General features: G+C 38.9%; 1 long non-coding RNA gene across 1 annotated transcript in view; it reads left to right on the top strand.

Annotated features, from left to right (window-relative positions):
• Nucleotides 1-12,154, top strand: part of LOC117801836 — a 76,741-nt gene that overhangs the window by 40,514 nt on the left and 24,073 nt on the right. The window contains exon 3 of the long non-coding RNA XR_004624570.1: nucleotides 7,263-7,364. This is a non-coding gene — a long non-coding RNA (uncharacterized LOC117801836). The remainder of the gene's footprint in view (nucleotides 1-7,262; nucleotides 7,365-12,154) is intronic.

The following is a 12,154-nucleotide window of genomic DNA, read 5'->3' as shown; positions in this document are numbered from 1 at the left end:
GATAAAATATTCACGAATCATATATTTAATAAGGGACTTGTATCCAGAATATGTAAAGAGCTCTTACACTCAATAACGAAAAGACAAATACACCAATTAAAAATGGGCAAAGAATTCAAATAGACAAAAAAGATAGATATACAAATGACCAATAAACACATGAAAAGATGCTCAACATTATTAGTCATTAGGGAGATGCAAATCAAAACCACAATGAGATACCACTTCGTACCCACTAGGATGGATGGTTATAATAAAAGACAGACAAGTGTTAGTGAGGATTTGGAGCTATTGGAACCCTCATATATTGCTGGTAGGATAGTAAAATGGTGCAGCCACTTGAGAAATCAGATTGGCAATTCCTCAGTGGTTAAACAGTTACTGTATGAGCTAGCAATTCCACTCCTAAGCATATACTTGAGAGAATTGAAAATCCCACACAAAATTTATACACAAATGTTCACAGCATTATTATTCATAATAGCCAAAAAGCAGAAACATCCCAAATGCCTGTCAACTGATGAATGGATAAATAAAATGTAATATACCTGTGTGAAGAAATATTATTGTGTTGTGTTATGGACTGAATTTTGTTTCCTGCCCAAATTCATATGTTGAAGTCCTTACTCCCAATATGATGATATGAGTAGGTGGGGCCTTTGGGAGGTAATTAGGTTTAGATGAGGTCATGAGGTCATGAGCACCCATGATAGAATTATGCCCTTATAAGAAAAGAAAGAGCACTAGAGCTTCCTCTCCACCATGTCAGGACACAGTGAGAAGGTGGCCATCTACAAGCCAAGGACCAAATCTGCCAGCACCTTGGTCTCGGGCTTTCCAGCCTCCAGAACTATGAGAAGTCAGTGTTTGTCGTGTAAGCCACCCAGTGTGTGGCATTTTGTTACAGCAGCCTGAGCTAAGACATGCTACACATGGATGAACCTTGAAAACATTACGTTAAGTGAAACAAGTCAGACACCAAGGCCACCAAAAAAAAAAAAAAAAAAAAAAAAAAAAAAAAAAAAAAAAAAAAAAAGGGGAGCAGGTCCATTTAAAACCAATCCCAGGGGCGCCTGGGTGGCACAGCGGTTAAGCATCTGCCTTTGGCTCAGGGCGTGATCCCGGCGTTACGGGATCAAGCCCCACATCAGGCTCCTCCGCTATGAGCCTGCTTCTTCCTCTCCCACTCCGCCTGCTTGTGTTCCCTCTCTCGCTGGCTGTCTCTATCTCTGTCAAATAAATAAATAAAAAATCTTTAAAACAAAAAACAAAAACAAAAAAAACAATCCCAAATCAGCTAGTGGAGATTTGATTCAGCTCGGCATTGCCAGTCATCTCTGCCCTAGGAGAGGTTGTAAGAGAGGTCGGAACATCTCCCTTAAAAGCAGACAACTGTGCACACGTGCGACCTCCCTGTGTCTGCCTCACACCTGTTGTGTTGGTGGGACCTGCTTGGACATGTGAACTGGGAGGAAGTCTCAAGCAGAGGCTGAAACTGGTGTGATAGCACCTGAATGTTGTGAGCATCGCCTTTTTTTTTTTTTAAAAACTGCTCCAACAGTCTTGTCTTTACTTAAAATCTTTTAGCAAGGAAAAGAATGCAAGTAATTAGACTTAATCTGATACACTAGCTTCTTAGTTCTAAACGCGCTTGCAACAAAAACCAATTTTCCTTTGGATGAGGATGGTAGGAATTCCTAATTACTGAAATCCCTTGTCCTAATTATACTGAAATCCCCATAAATGATTAACGGCAAGTGGCACGAGGCTACCTGAAAGTTTTTCTTAAATTTATTTCTTTGATTGTGGAAACATAAACACAGCATAAAATTTGCCATTTTAACTATTTTTAAGTGTACAGTTCAGTGGCATTAAATATTCTCCTCATTGTATATGAGGCTGCTTTTTGAAATTTATCTTCTACTTGGTCACTTTCTTCCTTCAAAATAGAAAAGTGCACTCAAAGTCCTTGAGTGTCCAGTCCAGTGATATCCCTATTCTTGTAGACAGAACCCTGACACCAATAAGATAATTCTGAAGTACTCCACCTACTACCTCTTGGGTAGGTTGTGTGAAGTCTGGATTAGAAAATTCTGGATGAAAATTTCAGGTCTCAAGGATCTGTCATAACCCACGTCAGTGGAAAATTCTTTCTTTAAGATTGCCTTGATTCCAGTAGACTGTTTAATCCACTTGGCTCTCCCGTGTCATACTTGTTAAATTCTTTTCCTAAATCAGGTCAGACGTAACTACAGCACTTTTATACTTCCATAGTTGTTTCCAGGGCTTGCTCTGGAGGAATTCCTACTTCTCAGCCTCTCAGCAGTTGCTGAATGAAATATGTTATGGCTCGCCCTGTGATTGGAATGTGCTTGCCACAGCTGCTGATCACATGTCCTTCAGCTGCAGGAAGGACAGGAGTGACACCATCTTCACTATCTGGTACCACACCAGTCACTATCACTGCTGCCAATGCAAGAGCAGCCTGCATGGCTATGTACAAGCCTGGAGTTCTGCAGGGCTCGAATGTACTTGCTCCGTAGACCTTTCCATCAAGTGACAGTCTTTAAACCATACTGGGTTGGCCACTTCATGGTACATGTGCTTTTCCTATTACTTCATGCCCAATAAAGAAATCCAGGTTCACATTGCCTTTTCCCAGGAAGCCCAGATGGCCATAGACATCCACGTCGCTGTCAGATCCAGGCTGGCCCATAGCTGGAGTATTCTGCCTAATTGTTTTGAATGGAGGTTGTAGGGGAAGCAAGATAACACTTTGATTTCCAGGTTATTGTTTGCATCATCATTATTCTTTTTTTACCTTTTTTAAGTTTTTATTTAAATTCCAGTTAGTTAGCATATAGTGTAATATTGTTTCCAGGAGTAGAATTTGGTGATTCATCACTTACATATAATACCCAGTGCTCATCACAACAAATACCTTCCTTTATACCCACCACCCATTTAGCCCGTCCCCTGCCCACCTCCCCTCCACCAACCCTCAGTTTGTTCTCTATAGTTAATGGTCTCTTGTGGTTTGTCTCCCTCTCTCTTTTTTCTTCCTTCCCCTATGTTCATTGTTTTGTTTCTTGAATTCCACATATGGGTGAAATCATATGGTATTTGTCTTTCTTTGACTGACTTATTATAGCCAAATTATGGAAAGAGCCCAAATGTTTATTGACTGATGAATGGATAAAGATGTGTTATATATATGTATATATACTGTATATATATGTGGTATATATATATATATACACACACACACACACACATACATGTATATGCACGCAATGGAATATTACTCAGCCATCAAAAATGAAATCTTGCCATTTGCAATGACGTGGATGGAGCTAGAGTGTATTATGCTAAGCGAAATAAGTCAATCGTTACTTGTTTTAAAAGGCCTAAAATTCAAGCCTAGCCTAGACAAAGGTGTCCCCCTTAATTTTGACAAGAGTCTAACATAGATTAGAAATAAATTACAGAAAGAGTCAAATAGAGGCAGCACCTCAGCTAAGAGCACTTGGGAGAATAAAAGGGACAGGGATGCATGAGATCACAAACAATGGAATTCAAGTGTGGCACAAGTGCAATGTGTAGGTTAAATATACTGGTAGAAGGTGACATATCTGGAGGTTGACTGGGAAAGATGCCTGTGAGGCAAAGTTGAATTGTGCAGAGATTATTGCAATGAGTGTATTTTAATGAATTAGCTCTCTAGGCAATGCTCTTTTTTTTTTTTTTTAAAGATTTTATTTATTTATTTAACAGAGAAAGACAGCAAGCGAGAGAGGGAACACAAGCAGGGGGAGTGGGAGAGGGGGAAGCAGGCTCCCAGCAGAGAATCTAGGCGATGCTCTTAAACCCAGGTGCACATCTGAATGATCCCGTGGTTAAAACAAATGGTTGTCTGGGTTTTACCTGAGACCTGTTGAAACAAGCTTTCCAGGGAGGGCATTTCTATTTTTGAAAAGCTTTATAGGAGGTGAGTTGAGCTAGTGCTCTTTGAGCTGGAGGAATCATTCTGCAATGTTTCAGAAACTAGTTTCTACCTCTGAATAGCACGAGGGTGGCCCGAAGAGTTAACGGTCTCCCTTTTTAAAAAGGTAGGAATTGTTGTTTTCCACTCAGCAATCATGGCAGATTGAGAACTTTAAGAAGGTAATTCTGCATTGCTAGGGATGTTTAAGAGAATACAAGTCAAAGAAGTCATGTGCTGAAAGGGGTAAGAGAGCAAGGCTTTGAGGACCCTGAGCAGATCAGAAGCAGCTGGTGGGTTCCTGCCCCTGGCCTGCTGCTGGAAGCATTTTCTCAGTGGAGGTGGATGGCTCTCCAGAACAGGGGAATGGGGATTGTTGCAATGACAATGTAGTCTGATGCAAATAAGACTGAATAGAAAGAGCCAAAACAGGTCCAGGAATTGGTTCAAGTCTGACTGTTACTAAAGAGGCAACTTTTGGTATCTTGGCTTGATCCCTAGGAAAGAAGGGTTGGTGACCAAAATGAGGATCACAACTGGGTACTATGCACTCGTACTGAGTTGTGGGTACGTACAAGAGGACGGCTTTATAAATTTGGATTTAATGTATTCAGAATACTTTATTGTAATTATATTAAACTATAGTGCGCTAAAAACTCCATGAAGTTCGAGACCTTGTCCATTTTGTTCGCTGTTCTATTCCCAGTATCTAGAAAAGTGCCTGGCACATAGTAGATGCTTTTAGATGCTTAATACATGTTGAATGAATCCATTGTTTCAAAGATGAAATTAAGAACAGCAGGAATACCTGAACCCAAATGAACTGTTAAAAGGGCATATATAAAATTGATGTCGAAGTTTGGTCTTAAGTTAGTTGTTTGTCTTCTTATTTATTCTGCTGTTCTTTCTTGGTGAGTGTTAGCTTCTTCATTCTTTCTTCTTTCCAGTGAAAGCCAATTGTCATATCCTTTATTCATAAGTTAATGTCGAGTACTTGAAGGCAGTATTAGATTATCTAAATTGAAGGGATGATAGCTTAGTATGGCATTTGAATAATCATTTTTATAATGGGGAAAGGTTTCTTTTTCAATAATAGATTGGTTTTGTTTTGCTTTAAATTCTTACTGACATTCAATTTTTTTTCTGACATTCAAAATTAAGAAATAGTGTGGAGAGTGATTTGAAGTACATTAGAACTGTAGCGAGAGAATGAAACTCTTTGCGGAAAAGAGAGGCTATCTGTGGGCTTACACAGGATAAAATCTATATTTCTCCTTTCTCTTTTAAAAAAATATTTATTTTTTTCCTTTTCTTTTTTTGAAGAAGTGATTCATTTTTCACCCTGGCTCTGAAGGATATGTTGTATGTGTTGGCATTTCTTCCTCTTTTTTTTTTTTAAAAGATTTTATTTATTTATTTGACAGAGAGACAGCCAGCGAGAGAGGGAACACAGCAGAGGAGTGGGAGAGGAAGAAGCAGGCTCTCAGTGGAGGAGCCTGATGTGGGACTCGATCCTGGAATGCTGGGATCATGCCCTGAGCCGAAGGCAGATGCTTAATGACTGCGCTACCCAGGCACCCCAGCATTTCTTCCTCTTGCTCATAAAGAAGTCATACTAATAGTAACTAATAGTAACCATACTAATAGTAAGCAGTAACTTACAGCATCCTTAGTGTTTGTTTTGATTCTGGGGAGAATAAACTAAGTGTCACTCAACAATCAAACATCACACAAGAGTATTTGACGTATTAGCCAAATTATCTGCAGGCAAGGTTGGCCATAAATTCCAAATATCTCATAGATCAGCCACTCAGAGGACACACATACACGGAAAACCACCAGTAAAAGACAAGCACTGAGTACTAGGCAGGTCACAGTCACAAGTCACTGGCAGTCTTTGGCAAAAACATAAGTTGTCATATACAAATTTGGGGGTTTGCTTTGTGTCCAGAGCCCACATCAAACACGTTGCAATCAAGCAGATTGTCTGCCATGTAAGTTTCATGGAACTGTTTTCTTGCACTTCTCTGATGCATATAAATGAGGTGCAAATCTTATTTTGCTTTCTTCAGAGTCTGAATGTGACGATTATAAAGGATGGTGTGATCATAACACGGTAGCGCTTGAAAACACATTCTGTAGCTGAAACCAAATTATTTTCTTCCCACAAACGAATTATCTAGCATTACGAGTTTCTGAAAAGCCTTAACAACCAGACTTATGTCTTAACGTTTTTAGTTTAAAGTTGTTGTGACATTTACTCCCTATTTTCCTTTCAAACTGGAAAATTGGCAAAAATACTTTGTAAGCTGTGATGTGCCATTCATGTGTAAACTACCATGGTTTCCAAGGGTTTGAAAATTGCATTTGGCACTATTTACAAAAAAGATTCTTTTTAGTGCTCATGATTATGTTTCTGGTTGCATTTCACCCAGCAGATGTCCCTTGTCCAGGGCATACATCTAGAAGAAACAAATTATTCCTTCTGCTTGCATTGCTATATGCTCTGAAGAAAGGGTTTTGTAGCTACCGGCAGAAGCCAGAGCTAAATCTGTGATTCAAATAATGCCAAAGGCACTTCTGCTCAGATAATTGTATGAAGCCAGGTGGGATTAATTAGGACATTATATACTCATGGCTGAAGCGCCAGCTTTGGTCCATTCCCATGACTCCCTGGCGCCACTGTTAATCTCAGAATTTTAGGTACTGATGGTAGAGTCCAGACTCACCACCACCATCAGGGAACTTTGAAGAGGGTTTTAAGATACCAGGGCCCATGCGTCTCTTTTTTTCGTGTTTGCAAGGAGCTGCTCTGGTAGAAGGAATGGCGCAGGGGGAACCCTATACCGAGGACAAGCGTGGTAAAAGGGGCGAGTCTTCTGCATGCTGGTCAGGTTGGGGCGGCAGCTGCCGCCATCACCGGTTCTGAGGCTTCGGGAGTTTCATCTAGCTTCTCCTCCTGATCCAGCCTCAGTCCTTGAGAATTAGGAGCTGAATGGAACGGGGTAAGGCCTAACCAAGGATTTGGGGCAAAGAGCAATTTGTGTTCTGTTAAAGGCAAAGTTGACCTGGGATGCCAAGAAATGTTGGAATCCTGCAGTCTGAGCGGGGAGGCGGAGAGCCAGAGCTCTGATATGAAAGGTTAGCAACAGAGAACGGGAAAGATGGAGTAAGCCAGGCAGACCCTGGAGAGCCCTGCCGAGGCATTGAGGAAATGATCCTTCAGTTTCTTTTGGCCTAAAATGTGACTGATGGGAAAACAATTTGCCTTTTCCTTTAGGTTTTCCTTGCCTATAGCTTCTTACTTCTGAACTTGCTGAGCTATATGAGGACTTGGAGACCCATGGGAAGGGAGTGGTCTTTTCTGCCTCACCATCACCAGGTAATATTTTGATGCACTTGTTTAGGGAGTGTTCCGAATACAGAGGTCTAGACATCAAGCTTTAGGGGTAGAAAACTTCCATGGAAATATTGGCCTATGTTTGTACATTAAATAATTATTCCTAAAGACAAGTACATGTATATAGGTTCCCGTGTGCTGTCCGAATAATTGGTCAATGAGGAGGAAGGAGTTAATGCATTTGGACTATGACCCAGCTTTCCCCTGACCACCAGAGAATGCCTCATGTGGTTTGGGGGAAGAAGGCAGGTAACCCTACCTAATCTCCTAGGCAAATGATTCTGGACCCCCAAGTAGACACACGAATGATATGTGTTTGCAGGAGGATCTTTTTTATGGACTGTTCTTCATAAGATGTCCTTGAAAATGGACATGAAAGCTTGGGTATAAAACAGAGATGTTTTATAAATGAAATGCCCCCTTACTGTGTGAGAGAACCCCATAAATTAATTCTCCATTGGAGACCTCATCTATCACCCTGGGCCTGAGAGCATGTGCTCATCATAGGAGGAAAGGACCTGGGGGCCTCCCTCGATGTCCCAGACTTCTCACTGAGCCCTGGATTACCTAAACCTTTTACATCAGTATGAAACCTTGATACTGTAAGCTTATTGGGTAAGAGCTTGACTTGTGATCCTTTTTATTCGTTCAGGCAATCATCAAGTAGAGAAGAGAAAACAAAATGGTTCCAAGTACATGTGTCCATTGCTTAAGATCCACTTTCCCTTAAGATCCACTTTCTTAGCTTTTTAAATTTTTTGGACAAGTGTCCACATTTAATTTATGGAAAAGAGTAAAAGAGGATAGTTTTAAATCAGATTCTTTAAGCATTTGATGAATTTTTCTCTATTTTTTATTGTAGTAAAATATATATAACAAACCTTACCATTTTAACCATTTTTAAGTGTGGCATGAATTACATTCGCATTGTTGTGGAACCATCATGGCTATGCATTTTCAGAGCTTTTTCATCATTCCAGACAGAAACACTGTACCCATTAGATAATAGCTCCCTGTCCCTCCTCCTCTAGCTCTTGGCGACTTCTCTTCTACTTTTTGTTTCCTTGAATATGCCTATTCTAGGTACCTCACTTAAGTAGAATGATACAATGTTTGTCATTTTATGTCTGACTTATTTCTCTTAGCATAATGTTTGCAAGGTCTATCCATGTTGCAGTATGTATTAGCATTTCACTCCTTTTTAAGGGCCGATAATATTCTTCACTTGATGAGCACATGCTCTCAAGCCCACGCCACAGTTTTTTAATCCATTCATCTGTTAATGGATGTTTATATTTTTTCCATATTTTGGCTATTGTGAATAATGCTGCTATGAAAATTGGTATACAAGTATTTGTGGAGCCCTTGTTTTCAATTCTCTTGGATATGTACCCAGAAGTGAAACTGCTCGATCACATGATACTTCTATATTTAACTTTTTGAGGAATCATCATACTGTTTTCCACAGTGACTACACCACTTTCACATTTCCACTAGCAATGGAATGCATGCACCAGGATGCCAATTTCTTCACATCCTTGCCAACACTTGTCTGTTCTTTTCTTTCTTTCCTTCCTTCCTTCCTTCCTCCCTCTCTTTCTTTCTTTCTTTCATTCATTGAATTCTTCTTTCCTAATAAACTAATCAGTTGGAATTACAGTTGATCCTCATAGTTCCTGGATTCCATATTTGTGAATTAGCTTACTTGCTAAATTTTATTTGTAATCTCAAAATCAATACTCTGTTCATTGTTCTGATCTTTTTGGTATGGTTTGCCTTCTAGACAATGAATGGTATATTAGTTTAATGAAAGTGACTTTTATTTTTTGAGAGAGAGAGAGGGAGAGCACAAGTGGGGGAGAGGCAGAAGGAGAGGGAGAGAGAGAATCTTAAGTACGCTCCATACCCACCACGGAGCCCAATGTGGGGCTCGATCTCTCAACCCTAAGATCATGACCTGAGACAAAATCAAGAGTCAGACACTTAACCAGCTGAGTCACCCAGGTGTCCCAAAAGTGATTTTCATTTACTAATGTGGTTATTGATATTTTGAGTATAATACTCAGGAAACTATCATTGAGGAATTTATAATACTGATTGCTTGAGCCATCATTGCCTTAAAAGTGAATGCATATTCTGAATATCACAGGTTGTTTTTTGGTTGTTTTGTTAGTAAAAGTAACATCTGCTCATTCTAGATCTTTAGGGCCTATCTGCTTCTGTTACTGATGAAGCCCAAACATTCAGACTACAGTTGGCGTTACAGAGATGGAGGCCAGGCTGGGGCCTGTTCTCCCTCCTGGGTTGTTGATAAAGCTGTCACCAGGTTGTAGGGGCAGAATGCTGGCAAGACTAGTGTTCAGGATTTCTTAATCTTTGCCAACTGGCAACGGATATCATCCAGGGCATGAATATGACCCTAACTCCCTGCTACGTAAAATACACACATATATAGCATTCATTTTGATTCTTCTCTGATTTACTGAGGGCTTCAGAAACCTCTAAATATTACCAGTTAGAAGAAGCTGAATATAATCTTCCTTTGCTTAAGTTATTATCTTTTTTTAAAAGAGAAAATTACTAAAGATCTTAGGTTTTTCTGGCACTTTTTATAAGTAGCCAGCTTAATAAAATAAATGTAATGGTATTAGAAATAAAAATTTAGATTCCTCATCTGAGCAACTAGGATCTTGAATTAAAGTCAGAGTTTCTAGAGATATTGGTGATTTTAAGAGAATCTAAAGTGGTTCGTCAGTGACTTTAAGTCCTCTAGGATCTTGCCAGTCAGAGTGTGGCCCGGACCAGTAGTATCACCTTCCCCTGGGAACTTGTTAGAAAGGAAAAATCTCAGGTCCTTCCCCAGACCTGCAGGAAGAATAATTTGCATTTTAACAAAATCCCTGGGTGATTTGTAAGCACATTAAAATGGAAGACGTGCTTGTCTAGAAGAGTATTTCTATTTAAATTTAGAGGAAGATTTCCTTTAAATCAAGTCACAGATGTCTAAAATGCACAAGAGCCCCCTTTCCTCTTTCTTGTAATTGAGTAAAAAAAAAAAAAAGCCCTAAAGATGAATCTTATGTACTCTATCTTTATTAAGTGGCTCTTCCTGGAATTTTCACAGTATCTTATTTGAAATACTATTTCCAAGCCCGTCTAAATTTCTCTATAATTTACTCTATATCAGTTGTAACCTTAAAGTGAGTTTTCAGGGATGTGGTTCATTTCGTGAAGGCTGGAGTGGATTATAAATTGATAGACTTTTCTGGATTGTAACCTAATTTCTGTTCCTCTAGAGCCTCTGGAGAAAGACTGAGGAAAGTTATGAGACATATTAATAGGTTATTGTAACATCTTCTGTCTTAACTAGTTTAACAAATACAAGGATTTTGTTTATTTTAAAATTTTAGGTTTTATTATTTTTTAGGTTTTATGTATAGATTTTATTCATTCATCCATTTATTTACAAAGTATTAAGTAAGGGCTGGAAGATTTTTTTCCAAAAAAATACTTTTTTTTCATTTTAGAAATGTTTTAGAATAGGTGCAAATAAAATTTGAGTAAAATAAAACCTAGCAATTGAGGAAAAATATATTTAAAAATAGATATTTTGCTTCATATCTATTATTACTTAATACTGTTTTATATAGAATTTCTATGTGGGGGCGCCTGGGTGGCACAGCAGTTAAGCATCTGCCTTTGGTTCAGGGTGTGATCCTGGCGTTATGGGATCGAGCCCCACATCAGGCTCTTCCGCTATGAGCCTGCTTCTTCCTCTCCCACTCCCCCTGCTTGTGTTCCCTCTCTCGCTGGCTGTCTCTCTCTCTGTCAAATAAATAAATAAAATCTTTAAAAAAAAAAAGAATTTCTATGTGAACTGATCATACATGAAAGCATACATATCAAACAAGGTAGTTTTTAATATACTTCTTTTAAATTTTGGAAATTGGCATTTCACAATATTTAGAATTTTCACCTTTAGGTATATGTACGTGATTCATTGCATATAATATGAAATTTGTTTCATTTTCATTCCACAACTTCAATACATAGCTCTGACATTAGAACAAGGTTTAGGTCCATGTGTAAAGGCTGGCGATATTGGGGCTTGACTTTTCCAATTATTTTTCCCACTAGAAGTATCTGAAGATGTTGAGTTATTGAAACATCTTTACTACTTTGCCTTGGAAAGCATTTCATGGTATGTTTGCAGAACAAATGCCACATCTAGGAGGGGTCCATTAGCTCACAGGAGAACGTAAAGTTCTAAGACAGACTTGCTTCGCTGTTTAACAAGAAGATGACGGTAAAATTGAACACCATGCCCTCTTCCTCACTGTTCTGGTAATGACCATCACGCTTAGCAAAATTAAGAAATCTCAGACTGTTTCATGTGCTACTAATACTGTACTACAGTCCCGAACACGTATACACACACATGTCCTCTTCTTAGAAATAGAAAAGAGGATATGAGGTCATTTGTGATGAACATTCCGGTACCAGATTATTCTGAAGTATTTGCTGACAAAATACAAAATAACAGTCATTTGACCACCATTACAGTTGTGTGTAAACTGCTTGTTTTTAAGAAAATATTCACAGACATAAAATTAATACGAATTTTGAGAAATTTTCATTGTTTTGTGCAATATAAAAGTCTGATGTGACTACAATTTTTGTGTTAATAAGATGAGATGATTCTTAAACGTTCCCAAGTAGAGCATCATGATTTTATTAGCTCTCACAACCTTTTCTAATCTCTCTTTCCTGGA

This window comes from Ailuropoda melanoleuca, chromosome 1 (assembly GCF_002007445.2).
Source record: "Ailuropoda melanoleuca isolate Jingjing chromosome 1, ASM200744v2, whole genome shotgun sequence".
NCBI classification, from domain to species: domain Eukaryota; kingdom Metazoa; phylum Chordata; class Mammalia; order Carnivora; family Ursidae; genus Ailuropoda; species Ailuropoda melanoleuca.
The sequence above is the reverse complement of the archived record's forward strand: the minus strand, read 5'-3'. Positions and strand labels throughout refer to the sequence as shown.